Source organism: Gossypium raimondii, chromosome 6 (assembly GCF_025698545.1).
Source record: "Gossypium raimondii isolate GPD5lz chromosome 6, ASM2569854v1, whole genome shotgun sequence".
Taxonomy (NCBI): domain Eukaryota; kingdom Viridiplantae; phylum Streptophyta; class Magnoliopsida; order Malvales; family Malvaceae; genus Gossypium; species Gossypium raimondii.
The window spans coordinates 12,345,244-12,361,654 of NC_068570.1; the positions used below are offsets into that span (position 1 = coordinate 12,345,244).

The following is a 16,411-nucleotide window of genomic DNA, read 5'->3' on the forward strand; positions in this document are numbered from 1 at the left end:
CATTTTTGGTGATTTTTCAAACTCACACAACTGTTGCTGTCTAAACTATTTTATTGCTAAATGTACTCTTTAATAATTTCACTTTTTCACTTTCAATCACAATTCAATTCAAAATTCACTTTTCCATTTCTAAGTCGATATTCAATTCAATTCCACACTTATATCCATTATTCAATTACACTTAGTCAATTTCCTGATGAACACTTCGGAATAATATCAGATACTTGGTGGATTCAGCACATAGCAACCACCTTATTAATCAATGATGTCCGGTGGAATCAGCACATAGTAACCACCTTACTAATCAATGATGTTCGGTTCACATAGTAGCCTGCACATAGTACTACACATGTGACTATTACCATCCGATACACATAGTAGCCTGCACATAGTACTACACACGTGATCAAAACTATCTGATACGCATAGTAGCCTGCACATAGTACTACACATGCGACCTATCATTCTAGTACACGTAGTAGCCTGCATATAGTACTACACACGTGACCATCACTTTCACTTTTACATAGTGCCCTACACACAATCCGTGCCACACATGTGATCTTTTTTGTCACTTCATTCGTAACCCTTTTTATTCCAAAGGTTCATTCGGGAATTTTTCACTTTTTCTCACTTTTTTTTATCGATCAATTTCAATTTCTTGTCTTTCTTGATTTATAACAATACATTTAACTTATATAACCTTCACACTATTCATTCCAGTCCAAAAATCATACTTTGGAAAAATTATGTTTTTGCCCCTAAAGTTTCACAAAATTACGATTTTACCCCTAGGCTCGTAAAATAATTTTTATTCAATTTCCTTGCATTTTAGGCCTAGCTGAACCATTTTCATAACTATAGCAGTCCACAATACTCACTTATTCACACACTTGTGACATATTTTATAACTTTTACAAATTAATCCTTTTAGGCATTTTCATCGAAAATTACTTACTACAGATCATTTATCACACTCCAAATATTCATATTCTTCCATAAAACATCAAAATACATGCATACCATTCATGGGTAAATTTTTAAACACAAACCCTAGTTCAAAACAATGGTAAAAATAGGTAAATCTTGTTACGAGGATTTCAAAAACGTAAAAATATTAAAAACGGGGATAGAACGAACTTACAATCAAGCTTGGAAGCTTGAAAAACCCTAGCCATGGTTTCTCCATGCAATTTTTGGCCTAGGGGTTGAAGATGGACAAAAATTGGCTTTTAATTTTGTTTTTAATTTATTTTAATAACTAAATGACCAAAATGCCCTTAATGAAAAACTTTGGAAACATACCTAACCATACCCATTTTTATCACCAAGTTAAACAATGGTCTAATTACCATATAAAGACCTCAAATTTAAAATTTCATAACAATTGGACACCTCTAACATATAGAACTCAACTTTTGCACTTTTTACAATTTAGTCCTTTTGACTAAATTGAGTGCCCAAACTTCAAAATTTTCGAACGAAATTTTCACGAAATCATTTTGTGAAATTGTAGACCATAAAAATATAATGAAAATAATTTTTTTCTTGTCGAATTTGTGGTCCCGAAACCACTATTCCGACTAGCCCCAAATTTGGGTTGTTACAAATATGATATTTTTGGAAGTTAATTTTCAAGTCAGACAATTAGCCCAATAGGTAATTAAACTTGAAAATTAGACTTGAGATCGAATATTAGGCCCGGGAACCCAAAAACTGGTCGAACCGAACCCAATAGGTGAAATTGGTCCAACTGTCGAACCGTTGGCTAAACTGAATCAGTCGGGTTGTCATTGACTCGAACTGAACCGGAAACATCCGAACCAGTTTAGGGTGTTGTAAAGGTGTCACACCTACATCACCGAACACAGCAGTGCTGGTGGCTACGATAAGGCGTCCTGGTGGTCAGTAGCAGTTGGTCGTCAGTAGTTGAGCAGTGGAAGAGTTACACTCCTACTGGGATTCTACCAAAAATTTTGATTTCAGATTAATTATTCTAAAAATAATATTATTTTAATAGTTTAGTATTAATTTTAATGTAATACTTATCTTAATATTATTTTATTAATTTAATATTAAAGTGATTATCTAAATATTAAATTTAATTTAATGTTTATTTTGCATATGAACATTCTATTATTTTAATATTATCTTGATAATTATTATATTAATTTAATATTAAAGTTATTAAGTTTAATCATAGTTAAACTCTCTAAACTCTCCTAAATTTTCCATTTAGGCACTTTAGCCCCTAAACATGAACAATATTTGATTTAATCCTTTAAAAATTATAAAGATGTAGGCTATTCAAATGATAAAATTACATTTTACTATCGTAAAAATTAAAATTTAATTTCAGCTTGCAAAAAAACAATTTCTACCTTTGCCAAGGAAGGTAATTTTACATTTTCACATCAAAATTTGTTTTCTAAAAGCTAAAAGCCCATAAATCTAGTTTTTTTTTGTCTAAGTTGAAAAGTCAATTTGAAGGTAAAAAAAGTAGGTTGTTTAGGTGGTCAAAAAATAATTTTGGACAACCAAAAGTAACTCTAAACTGGGCTTATATAGGAGCAACGTTTAAGTCAAGAAGGCCAAAAATAGTAAAATATAAAATTTAGTCCCTTAAAGAATTGAAATTTTATAAATTAATACAATAATAAAATTATATTTTAATCTAAAAAATTTATAATTGTATTATGAATAAATAAATTACCCCTATGTTAAAAGAAAAACAAAATGCGGTGTTGAATTTATTTGATGAACAATTATTTTAGGTAAATTATAAAAATACTCATACAATTATTAGTTGATTTCTATTTTGTCACTAACATTATTGAAATTTAATATTTTGGCCACTCCTATTAAGTCACTAATAATGGCATGTTTTATTGACAAAATAATAAATTTAGCCCTCCAATATTTATAATTTTATCAATTAGTCCTAAATATAAAAAATTTTAATAAATTTAGCCCTCACTTTACACATTCTGTTAATTTAATCTTGATCTGTGGGGTGTGCCTCGTATTTTTCTCCCAATTAAACTCTGTTATTTTTCCTAGTTAAACTCTAATTATTCCAAGAATATTTTAATATGATTAGAACTCTAATATTAGCTTATTTAAAGAGGCCTTATATCCTTGTTTTGAAATGTCAATAAAAAAAACGGCTTTTCTTTGGGGTCGACAAGATGTAGTCGGCATATGAGTTTTGGTGAGAGTTTCGTGGTAATTATGGATAGTATTTTATACCCCTTTTGTGAGTGTCATGTGAGATTTAGTGTTTTGTTTACCGATTTACTCTTTGGAATTTTGTGCTTTGTATTCGGAGTTTTGGGTAAAGTACATTTAGTACATTTAGGTTAATTTTCTCCATATTGTACTCTCGTTTGTTTGCTCATTTACTGAAAAGTCGAAGCTTCCTTTGCTCGTAGTTTTTCCCTCTTTGATGGTTTTCCACCTAAAATATTTGTATTCGTTCTTCTCTACTTTTATTATCTCGTTATTTATACGGGTCGATCCCCAACATGATCCTTCAAAATCAAAAATTAAAAAACTTAAAAAAATAAATAAATATATAATACTTTATAAAAATGAATATAAAATTATAAAAATCTTTATAAATTGATGAATATCTATTTTTTCTCATTTTCTAACATTAAATTTATTTATTAAAATAATAATCTTATAAATAATAATTTAAGGGGGGGAAACCATGAATAAGACTTACAGAGCTTCAACTTTCCTCTTTTTCAACATTAACAACTACCATATTTTAGATTGGGTCAAACTATTGCATGAGGTCAAAAAGGCTAAAAATCGATGTTTTTAGGTTGTTGCCTAGAATTAGTTTGTTGCATTTGAGGTTGTATTTGAGGGTGGACATGATTAGGGATATATATATGTGAGGATGATATCTTGGAAAACCTAGTAGGTGGAAGGCCCTGTCGGTAGCCTCACAACCAATTCCTAATCCGATGGTGTGATGATGGAGGATGTGGAAATCAAATAGTTCGAAGTAAGAGTTATTGGTGTCATTGGTTGTAGGCGAAGATGGTGCAAAGCGCTTGACAAATTTGATGAGGACTAAAGAGCAATACCAAACATATAACTTTTATTATTTATAAAACAAACTAAAAAAAAGTTTTAATTTAGTTTAAGTGGTTTTTTTAAAACAGTATTTTATTTATAAAGTTATTATTTTAGTAAATAAATTTCATGTTAGAAAGGAAAAACAAGTTTTCATTTAATTATAATTTTGTATGTATTTTTATCGGAAAATGAACTTTTAAATAATTTTAAATTATTTATTTTTGAATTTTAAGAATACCACTAAATTGATAGATTTATAAATATTGAAGGTTAAATTTATTATTATACCAATAAAAAATCATCATCAAATTATTAAATATTAAATTTAGATGAGGTTAATAATTAAAATAAAAGAATAGAGTTAAATAGCTGAAATATAAATACGCTAAGCTATGATGAACAAGTTATGATGATCCTTGGAATTGTATTTTGTGATTTTGGCATGAAATATGTATTAATCTTATGATCAATTAATTGAGGTTGGCGAAAACGAAATGTGCATCCCCTCCTTGACTCTTTTCAAACAAATCTATCAATCTTTTCTGAATTTTTAAAGTTGACCATTGCGTTTTCGGAATTTTCCCTGTGGGTTACCTTGGCCAGCAATTCCCATGTCTTTTTGCTTTGCTTGTGTCAATCTCTTAATTTTCTAACTGAGATTCTCTCTCTTACATACTTTTCCAACTTCTTATTAACCAGACAATTCTTCCCTCTCTTTCCCATCAATTCTAGATTACCGTAGCATTTACTTTTTAAGTTATGGTTTCTTCTTGTTCATACACTTTCTTCTTTCTTTTTTCTTTAATTAATTCCTGCTACTTTTCAAACCCCTCTTGGCCCTTGGGTCTTCAGTTGGCTTAATTTTAGTTTATTTTCCCAAGTGTGATCCCCTTAGTTACGATTCATTTTTTTCTTACGGTAAAAGTAGTTTATTAGAAAAATAAAGCAGACAAAAGAAGCAAATGACATGAAAGCCAAATAAAACCCGGCACTTTAGTACTATAGAGATCCAAAAAGGGATATCTATGGATGCTGTCTTCCACCTCGATGCAGTACCCCGTGCTGAATACCTACAGTTAGTTACTCACGCAGTCAATAGGCTGCTCATACATTTGCCTTTGGTCTTACTCCTCCTACCTGAATCCACCCAAGTATATCTTTCTTCATTCACTTTCACTTTGCATATATTCATAGTTTTTATGATTTGAGGTAAACACTGTATTAGTTTTAGCAGCTGTTTAATTGGCTGGGATGGATATTACACTGAAGAAAACACTCAACCCGTTGCTTTTGGTCTCTTCCTTCAATATCCGCAACTAATATTCCCTCTTGAAAATAATCAGTATGGCGAAAATTTTCTCTCTTTACCCTCTTTTTTCCCCAACTTGATTCTGGTGCTAATGTATGAGATTTCTGCACTACAGTAGCCTGGTTCCAGGATTTGCTTTCGCCAACAGTTTGCCCTACATTGAACTAAGGGAATTAGATCTTCAAAACCGATGGTCCAATCAGACACAGCGACAGTTTTATCAGGTAAATATTTATGGAAGCTTTAATGACTGCATTATTTATTTTTGCAAACTAGGAACTAACCTAGTTCTGTGTTTATTGCAGGAAGCAGGAATTAAGGTTTGTTCACTTTATCGTCAAAAACTTATACGACGCCTTTGATACTCATAGTCTCATACTATATAATAGTATAAGAACCCTAATTAACAAGGGTTTCTTTTTGTCTGCTATATATTGCAGAGGGCTGTTTTCATGGGATGCAGGAGTGGGGAGATTGAGTTAGGGTTGTCCAATGTGGTCCAAGTAAGAAACTTCATCGAAATTATATGTCACTGCCTTGTGTTTATTGAAAATATCAATCTGTACATGTCTGCCTGTGTGTATATATATTTTGCTAAACCAAATTTATTTAATGGTGGTAAGAAAAGCTCGTTATAAAGATGAACCACACCTCATGTTAAGCATATATATACACGCATAGATGTATACTATCATTTGTCACTGAACTTTATTACATGTTCTTAATAGCTTAACATGGAGATAGAGAAGACAAGGTTTTTCCCAGAAGATTTTCCAAGGCAATTATCTCATGTTGGAGATCCGTTTCCCCAACCAACTGACCTGAACCGACCGTCTTCGTTTTCATCGTCGTTAAGGTCACTGTCGACGGGTAGTCCAATCGAACCAACACCTTCCTCACTGCAACCAATGTCTTCATCAATTGATTGTTCTTGCCAACAAGCAATGCAAGCCTTGACTCAAATGCAAAGCAATATTCAATTACCTATGCTAGAAAGAGAAAATGCTTCCATAACCAGAGCAATACTCGCTGTTCTAACCTCTTCAACTTCCCATCTTCCCCGACAAAATCAAAATTTACCTTACAATTACCTACTAAACCCCAAAGCTACGGCGTTAAAACGTTATGTCCCCCGGTCGACACCGCCAGTGAGGGCGAGTTTACGATCGCAAAGTATACTGAAACGAGCCACTTTGTTTTGTAGAAAGTTGACTTTAGTGAGACGTGGTGAACTGGTGCTAAGCCGTCACCCCACTAGCAACCAATTGCACCGTATGATGTCAGAACGAAGAAGGCGAGAAAAGCAAAATGAAGATTTCATTGCGTTGCGATCTCTTCTTCCTTTTGGCACCAAGGTATACCATATATATATATATATATATATATCGTCCTTTCTAAAATTTACTATTTAAGTATCAACAATGAATTTATTAGGTCCGCTTGGGATTTGTTGTAGAAAGACAAGGCATCAATCCTCTTTAATTCCAGGCAGTACTTGACCTCATTGAAAGCTCAAGTTGCGGAGCTTAGCAAGCAAAACCAGTTATTACAAGCTCGGCTTTTGCCTGCTGCCGCAGATGTTGGTGGTTCATCAAATGAGAGTTTAAATGTTCGGATTATACCTCTACATGAATCGACATCGGAACAAAGAATGGTCGACCTGAGAATTAGTGTTAGAGGAGAAGTGTTGATAGATAATATCTTAATGCGACTGCTGGAATTCTTGAGGCACGATAGAAATGTGAGCATCATGTCCATTGAAGCCAACAACCAGTTATCAGAAGGCTCAGTTAATTATATTAACTTGAGACTGAGAATTGAGGTATGCAAGAGAAAATTTTGATATCACAATAAATTTGATAGTATCCCTTTTAACACCGGTTTAATATTCAATTTAAATATGTATACCTTAAGTCAATAAAGACCAGACCGAGAAGGTTAACTCAAGAATAATTATATTTAATTTTAATTTTGATACTTGAATATTTTTACCTCAATTTAATTTGCTTTAATAGTGAACTTAAACATGTGCTCTTCAAGAAAAAATAAAAGCCTTACATTAAATCAATAAAGACCATGAAAGTTTACTCAACAATAATTTTATTTAATTTTAATTTTGGTACTTGAGTTTTTTTTTTATCTCAATTTGGTTGGTTTTAATATTTATTTTGGTGTTTGAATTTTTTTAATTTAATGTTTGAGTTTTTTCTCTCAATTAGATACTTGAATTTAAACTTAATGTTCAATTTCAGATGTCAAATTGAGAAAAAACCAACTTAAATATTAAAACCAAACTCAATAATTAAATAATATATTTAAAAAATGCGCAACGCATTTAGGCTCCTAATGTCCTATTCTGGTTAGTGATTTGATTTTTTAAAGCATTTTATAGAAAGCAAATAATATGAGCTTCAAATTTTGATATTTCACTTATATAATTTTATACATTAAATGATGACATACAATTAAAAATAAAGTTGAGTAAAATTAATTTTGATGATATATAATTATCTGATTTAGCATAGAATTATACACTTTGAACCTCCATTTATATTATATTAAAATCTTGATGTTAGGAATTAAGCAGTTCTTGTTAAGTTTTTCTTTTCTTTTCTAGATGCTAAATCAAAGTTTAAAGCAACAACTTTACTTTATCTTTATTTTTCCCTTACTTTCAATTTCAAAAATATAAATCGGGGTTTTTATATAGTTTTTCTGTTTTATATATCATGCATATAAGATTTTTTTTTAAACATTTATACTTTAAATAAATAATTTGGAACTCGAAGACAGCTAGGTAAGATGGTAAAGGGTATCTCTTACCTTAATTAATGGGCGAGGGTTTGATCCTCCCCTAAATATGGAGTAGCTTTAAAATCCATAACGAACATCTATTTTTTTATGAGCTTACAAAACACGAAACATAATTTCTTTTTTGTGTTATGTAGGGCAATATATGGGATAAATTCTCCTTCAGAAGGCTAGTTGCTAATTTCACACAGTGATTATCTATATATATATATACATTATTGGACCAATTTTGCCAAGAGAAATTTTCAATGTGTTATTTGTTGAGAGTTGAACTCTTTAATAGGTCGGTATTGTCTTCAATATTGATTTTGTCTCCCGACTTGTGAGTACCTGGAGAGGCAATAAGTTCACAAAGTAAGAGCGCCTCATCAAGTGCAAGATAAGGTGAATTATCTGAAATTCGAATATGTGCCCTAGCTATCCAAGTGGTAGCATTCTCATCCATAAGTGTCTTATATGTTACAAGGCATTGATTAAAGTTATGCATGGTTCATCTTATTAGACACCCGACAAGGAGTTCCTATTCAATGAACTATTTCTTCTTCGGTACTCACAAAGTAAAAAAAAAAATTCCATTAAAAATAATATCGGTTTAATAAAAATTTATTAAATCTTAATAGACAAAATTTCATATATATATATATATATTAGAGTAGAGTAGATTCTTTTACCATTTTGGCAACAGATATAATCAATTACTAAATTTTTTATTTTTAAATGCATTTATTAAACTGTTATGTCGCCTAAATTGACTACAAATTTGTTAAATTGAAAATTATGCCTGGGACCCCTTTTTCCTTTTTGAAAGTATTTTCTTTTATTCTTTTATTAAGCTAAGAAAAGCCCTTTACAAATTCAACAAAAGAATCAATGACATATGCACACATTCAAAGTTGGTCCAATGTCAAAATATAAATATATAAAATTACTTTTCAAGAGCACTACACCAAGTTGCACCAACCATTTCAAAATAAATTTCTTAGTTAGCGTATTAGTTTTTTTATCCTGTATATATTAAATTTATTTATGATTATTAAAATCACAAATAATATTAAATAATGAATTGTAATATGAAATATTGTAAAATATGTACTGTTTAAATATTATATTTTAATATTGTAAAAATAATATATTACCTTGCTTCATATCTTAATATTTCCAAGCATGCAACAAATTCTTGCTTTAAATATATATATATATATATATATATGAGGTTGAATATCTATTTTTATCTCGTGTGATGCATGGATTAGGTTATATGTATCAATGTTAAAATTTATATTTATTAGATAAAAATTTTGTAACGTTTTAGTTATTTAATTTTAGAATTAAGATAATTTTATTAAGATAAATATAAATTAAAATTTTAAATTAAACTTAACTACTTGTTGATATTCATCAAAATATAAAAAAATTTAGAATTTTAAAATCATTGTTTCATATATTCAATCTCTACCCTAAATAGTTGTTTCAAAATACTTTTATAAGTATGATTTTAGAAAATAAAACTAATAATTAATTAAGATGTGCAATATCTTAAATATGCACGTTTTCTTTAATTAAAATTTAGAAATCAATTGTGAATATAAACAACAATTAATATAATATTGATTTTAAAATTTAAAGATAACCATAATTAAAATAATATTAGTTACCATAAATTCCATTTAGAATATAAATAAATTTATTTAATACAATTAAATGCAATATCAAAGTAAGTAATATAATTAAAAAGAAAAATATTTTGGAACTCAAAAAGCAACCTAAACTCAATGTTTCATATTTGCTTGTGTCCCATCTTATATATATATATATATATATATATATATATATATATTTACATTTTTTTGTGAATAGCAAATTACACAGTTGAAATTAAACTAAGTCTTCTAAGAGAGAATCTTCAAATAATCTTAAGCCGCTAGGGAGTCGCCTTGGATCTACCATCACCATCATGATTTTCAAAAAATTACTCGGTTCTGTACGCTTCTAGCATAGCTTGAGAACCAATAAATCGAACTATGGAGGTCATGGTTTCTGGAAAAGGAACACGGGAATTACCAGCAACCTTGAAACATCCCCCACGGCCACAGATAATTTTGCTTAGGGTTCTATCATGTCTGTTACTCCTTTTAGAATCTGCTAGAGAATTTCTACTTCAAAAGTCACGGCTGTGTGTCGTTTGGGATCCATGATTTTGGGATTTAATTACACCAGTAACTTGATGTAGGGGTGAGCAAAACTTGATTCGACTCGAAAAAATCGAAAAAAAATTTGAATTTCGAGTTAAACGAATCGAGTTATTCGAGTTAATCGAGTTATTCGAATCAACTCGAATTTTTTTTTCGAATTTCGAGTTCGAATCGAGTTAAGTTTTTAATATGAATAACTTGAATAATTCGAATATCAAACTATAATATTTTACATTTTTACCCCAAACTCCCAAACCTTTTTACTTTTCCCTCAAAACTTTTACTCCTTCCCACTTTTCCCCCAAAACTTTTACTCCCCTCCCCTCCCAACCCCCCAATCTACCCAAAATCCATTTCCCACCAAAATTTTACTCTCCCATTTATTTTTTCTCAAAATTTTACTCCCAAAAATCCTCAAAACCTTTTATTTTCCCCCAAAATTTTTACTCCCTCCCACTTTTCCCCTAAAACTTTTATTCCCTTCCCATCCTACCTCCCATCTATCCCAAACCCTCCCCCCTCCAATTTTTTTTTTATATTTTCCCTCCAAAATTTTACTCCCCCCTATTTACTTTCCCTCAAACTTTTATTCCCCAAAACTTTTTTATTTTTCCCCTAAACTTTTACTTTTCACCCTTTACTCCCAAATAAAAAATCAAAATATCCAAAAAAAATCATTAAACATAAATAGTAATAATTTTATTTATATCTACTATTTATATTATTAAATTAAATTTCACATTTTATATTATTTATATTATTGAATTGTTTAGTCATATTGAATATTTATATTAAAATTGAATTATTAATTATGCCATAAAATATTCGTGTTAAAATTTTATATTGGTATCAATTTCACATTTTATTTTTAAAATAACTTTTATTAAAAAATCATATTTTTACATTTAATATGTTTTTAATTCTAAAATACATAGAGACAAGAATCAAGATAATTGAAACAACTAAGCAAGCAAAGAAGCTAACCAAGATATAAAAATTAATAAATAAATTATGAGGTGATGAAAGTTAATAAAAATTTGATTAAGGTGGACAAATTTTATTACGATGGGTGACAATGGTTACAAGGACCCAAAATTATTTTTTAAAATTTAACTCGAACAAATATATTCGATTCGAATTCCATCTCACTCGACTCGATTCGAGAAAACTTCAAATAAAGTTAGGATGATAAAATGAGATTCGAAAACTCGATTAACTCAAAAAATTTCGATTCGATTCGATCGAATGTTCACCCCTAACTTGATGGGTCCTTCGAAATCAAGATTAAAATGAAGTGAGGAATTCCCATGAGTCTCGACATGTGACTTAATTCACTGTCGTTTCATATCGATCTGCTTAGTGGGAGCTAAATCCCCCACATTTTGACCATCTAAATTAGTCAAACAATCAGCACAGCCTCGCGAGCCCTCAACAGCCACTGTCCCAAGATTTTCACCCCGCTACACCTTTAATTTACCCTATTCTTGACCATTACAATCCAAACTAGGCCCAACCTTCCTCAAACCTAAATTCATACTTGGCATGTAGTTATAACCTCACTTGATTGGCCCATGTTACCAGTCACAGTCTTCCTATTTTCTAAAGGCCTAGAATTTGCCCCTCCCTTCAAGCCTTTTAATTTCTTTAAAAATTCACCCTTTTAAAACCTAATTCCTGAAATATCTGGTTGTAATTCATCAATGCCAGTAGCTTCTTTTTCCAGTGAGGCCAAGCCTCAAATCAAGACTTTCCAAAATCTGTTTACAAAAGTTTACTTTTTGATTGCGAGTATCCTTCTGATTTTGGTAAGATATTTGCTCAACGATCATCCATGGCCCAAAGGGCTCCTCTCCCACCGCCGTACTTGACCCCTCGACTATCGGAGTAGAACTTTTTACATTACCATTCCAGATGCACTAATCTAGAACGATAGAGGGACAAAGGTTTTTAAAGTGTCCATAGCTACCACAAGCGAAGTAGGCCGCTGGTAAGGCTTCAAGTTCTACCATTAACCAAGATTTGGGATACGAGCGGCTTCTCCAAATCAACATAAACTGCCATCCTGGCAAAATGTCCCCTCATTCCATTATCCGTTTTGATGTCCAATTTTGCTACTTCGCCCACCAGGCTTGTAACACCCCACACTCGGCCTAGACGACAAGGCCAAGCCTGAAGAGCTACAACGAACGATAATCAAAAACACATTTTGCAATTTGTGATAGCACACCTTTAAAGTCTGATAAAATTTAATAAAGGCAAATCGGTATCTAGATGTAATCTTCTAACGAATATAACTAACAAGGTTCATAGTACTAAATGGTTTAAACATAACCGAGCTCCTCATTCGCCAACCCGATCAAATCTGTGACTTACCTGAAATTCATTCAACATTAACTGAGTTAATATACCAGAAAGGGCCCAACTATTTACATATTCAATAGATTATCGATAAAACCAATATATTCAAGTACAGATAATGATTCAGAATCAGAAACAATTCATTCAGTTACGAATCCAAGTCATACAGACGATAATAGGTCAAAGTTAAAATCAGATACAGAACAAACAGAACAGATGCAGTTACTTAATGCCAACCGCTACACACAATCTCTGACCTACCCAACACACTAAATAGGGTATTCAATACCCATCCAACCCTACACACCAATCAGTGTTAGCCTGACACATTTTAGAGATTGAAGTCTAGCTACTAGATGAGTACACGGATACCAGGGATTTAACCGTCGGTTCAATAGAATACTTCCTCCTGATTCAATCCCCAACTCATGCATATGCACATTTCACATAACAGTTATCACAAAGTTCTATACATACTCGTATACAGAAGACCAATTTTAGCAATATTAGTTATCTACAATACACACATTGACAATAGGTATTCAAGTTCCAGATCACAAAATATCAGTTTATGTGGTTACATTCAGTTCAACGGCCTCACAGAAGGCTTGTATTCAATTTGAGTGATGCTTGAAATATGGAAAAATTTCGTAAACTGGCTTACACGCCCATGTGGTCTCACACGGCTTGGGTAGCTGGCCCGTGTGGCTCTATACGTCCTGTCACATGCCTGTGTGCTCGCCCATGTGTCTTATACGACCTAACACATGGTCGTGCCCTCCACCCGTGTGGCCTTATCTGGTCATCAGAGAGTTACACAGCCTGGACACAAACTCGTGTCATTTGCCTTGTGATCCTTATCTTACAATCAGTGAGTTAAACGGCCTAGACACACACTCATGTCATTAGCCTGTGTGAACTCTACACTAACATGGCCACTCACGGTCTGGACACATACTCATTTCCCTTGCCTATGTGGCTTTTACTTGATAAACAGTGGGTTACACAGTTTACCACACAGCCGGCCGTGTCTTCCACCTGTGTGGCCTTATCTGGTCATCAGAGAGTTACACGGCTTGGATACACACCCGTGTCTTTGGCCATGTCAGTAAATTAAACGGCCTAGACACATACTCATGTCCTTGGCCTGTGTGAACTCTACACTAACATGGCCACACACGGTCTAGACACACGCTCATGTCCTTTACCTGTGTGGCTCTTAATTGATAGACAATTGGTTACACGGTTTACCGCACGGCTTATCACATGGCTGTATGACATTGACAATCATGTTTTTCGGTGTTTAAAATTAGTAACAACTAGGGTTTTCGGCACGCACTTGAAGTAGTTTTGACATAAGAACAACACAGAGAAATCTTAAAGCCTAAATTAACCAACAAAACCAATTAAACGACTAAAATGATGAAATTCGCACAATTTAACACTTATTCAACTATGTCAAAAACTTCAACATAAAACCTCCAATGAAACCAACGCTTACCAGCGAATCAGCGGCAACCACTCAAAATAGCCTATTAGTAAATGTTACTTCCAACACCTACACATAAAATAAAGAAGTCAAAATTTGTTTAAATTAGAGAATTCAACCCAACTAAGACAAAACCGTTGATTATAAGAAATTCACAACAAAACTTACACAATTAACTTTCAATCGACAACATAAAAAATGTACTTACCCAAATATACCGCAAAGGATCTAACGACAACCAAAAGAGGAAAGACGAAAGAAAGAAAAGAAAAAGAAAAGAGGGAAAAAGAAGGAACGATAGAATGGAAAAAGAAGGAAGAAGAAAAGAAAAATAAAAATAAAAATAAAGAAAAAATATTAAGTTTAAAAACAAAAAACCAACTAATTATATGGAGCAACAAAATACATCTTTGCTTCACTTACGCTGAGACTTGAACACAAGACCAAAAAATATATAGATACTTAACCATTGAACCAGCAGGCTTATTCTTGACACAGATTTACACAAGTCAATGATAGAGGTTAGTTTAGAATAAAGTAGCAAAAACTTTTCTTAAGACGCGACTTAAACTCTTGACCTCGAACACATAGACAGAGCATTTAACCACAAAAATAGAGACTTAGTTACTACAAAGTCCCACAATAAAACTTTCAAATTTTTAGAGCGTTACAACTCTCTCCCCCTAAAAGAAATTTTGGCCTTGAAATTTACCTGACTCATACAAATACGGATATTGCTAATGAATCGAATCTTCAAGCTCCCAAGTGGCTTCCTCAGTGCCATGATTCCGCCAAAGAACCTTAACCAAAGAAATAGTTTCCTTCCTTAATACCTTAACATCTCGATCCAAAATTTGAACAGGTTCCTCCTCAAAAGATAGATCTGGTCGTATTTCAATCTCCTTAATAGGAACAATGCGTAACAAATAATATCGATACCGCTTTAACATCGAAATGTGAAAAACATTGTGAATTTGATCCAACTCAGGAGGTAATTCTAACTGATACGTGACAGATCTGACATGCTTCAGAATACGATAAGGTCCAATAAACCTCGGGTTCAACTTGCCCTTACGACCAAATCGAATAACCTTTTTCCACGGAGACACTTTCAGGAATACCTGATCACCAAATTATATATATAATTGAATTTTTTTTGGCGAATAGCAAATTACACAATTGAAATTAAACTAAGTCCTCTAAGAGAGAATCTTCAAATAATCTTAAGCCTCTAGAAAGTCACCTCGGATCTACCATCGCCATTATGATTTTCAAAAAATTATTTGGTTCTATAAGCTTCTAGCACAACTTGAGAACCAATAAGTCTAACTATGGAGGTCATGATTTTTGGAAGAGGAACACGAGAATTCCCAACAACCTTGAAATGTCCCCCACTGCCACGGATAGTTTTGCTTAGGGTCCTATCACGTCTACTATTTCTCCCTTTAAAATCTGGTAAAGAATTTCCACTTTCTAAAACCCCTTCCGATTGAGAGCTAAAATTCAAATTTGGATCTAAGTTCTCTTTAAAAGTCACAGTTGTGTGTCGTTTAGGATCCAGGATTTTGGGATTCAATTCCAACGCTGACTTGATGGATCCTTCAAAAATATGATTAAAATAAAGTGAGGAATTCCCATGAGTCTTGACATGTGACTTAATTCCCTGTTTTTTCATACCAATCTACTTAGTGGGAGCTAAATCCCTCACATTTTAACCATCTAAATTAGTCAAACAATTAGCATGGCCCATGAGCCCCCAACAACCACTGTCCTAAGATTTTCACCCAGATGCACCTTTAATTTACCCTATTCTTGACCATTACAATCCAAACTAGGCCCAACCTTCCTCAAGCCTGAATTCATACTTGGCCCTGTAGTTGTAACCTCATTTGATTGGCCCATGTTACCAGCCACAGTCTTCTTATTATCTAAAGTCCTAAATTTTGCCCCTCCCTTTAAGCCTTTTAATTTCTTTAAAAATTCACCTTTTTGAAACGTAATTCCTGAAATATCTAGTTGTACTTCATCAATGCCAGTAGCTTTTTTTTCCAGCGAGGCCACGCCTCAAATCTAGACCTTCTAAAATCTGTTTACAAAAGTTTACTTTTTGATTGCGAGTATTCTTCTGATTTTGTTGAGATCTTTGCTCAACGATTATCCATG

General features: G+C 32.4%; 1 pseudogene; it reads left to right on the top strand.

Moving 5' to 3' along the window:
* Positions 1-5,114: 5,114 nt before the first annotated feature.
* Positions 5,115-8,403, top strand: LOC105771762 (putative transcription factor bHLH041; annotated as a pseudogene).
* The last annotated feature ends 8,008 nt before the right edge of the window (positions 8,404-16,411 follow it).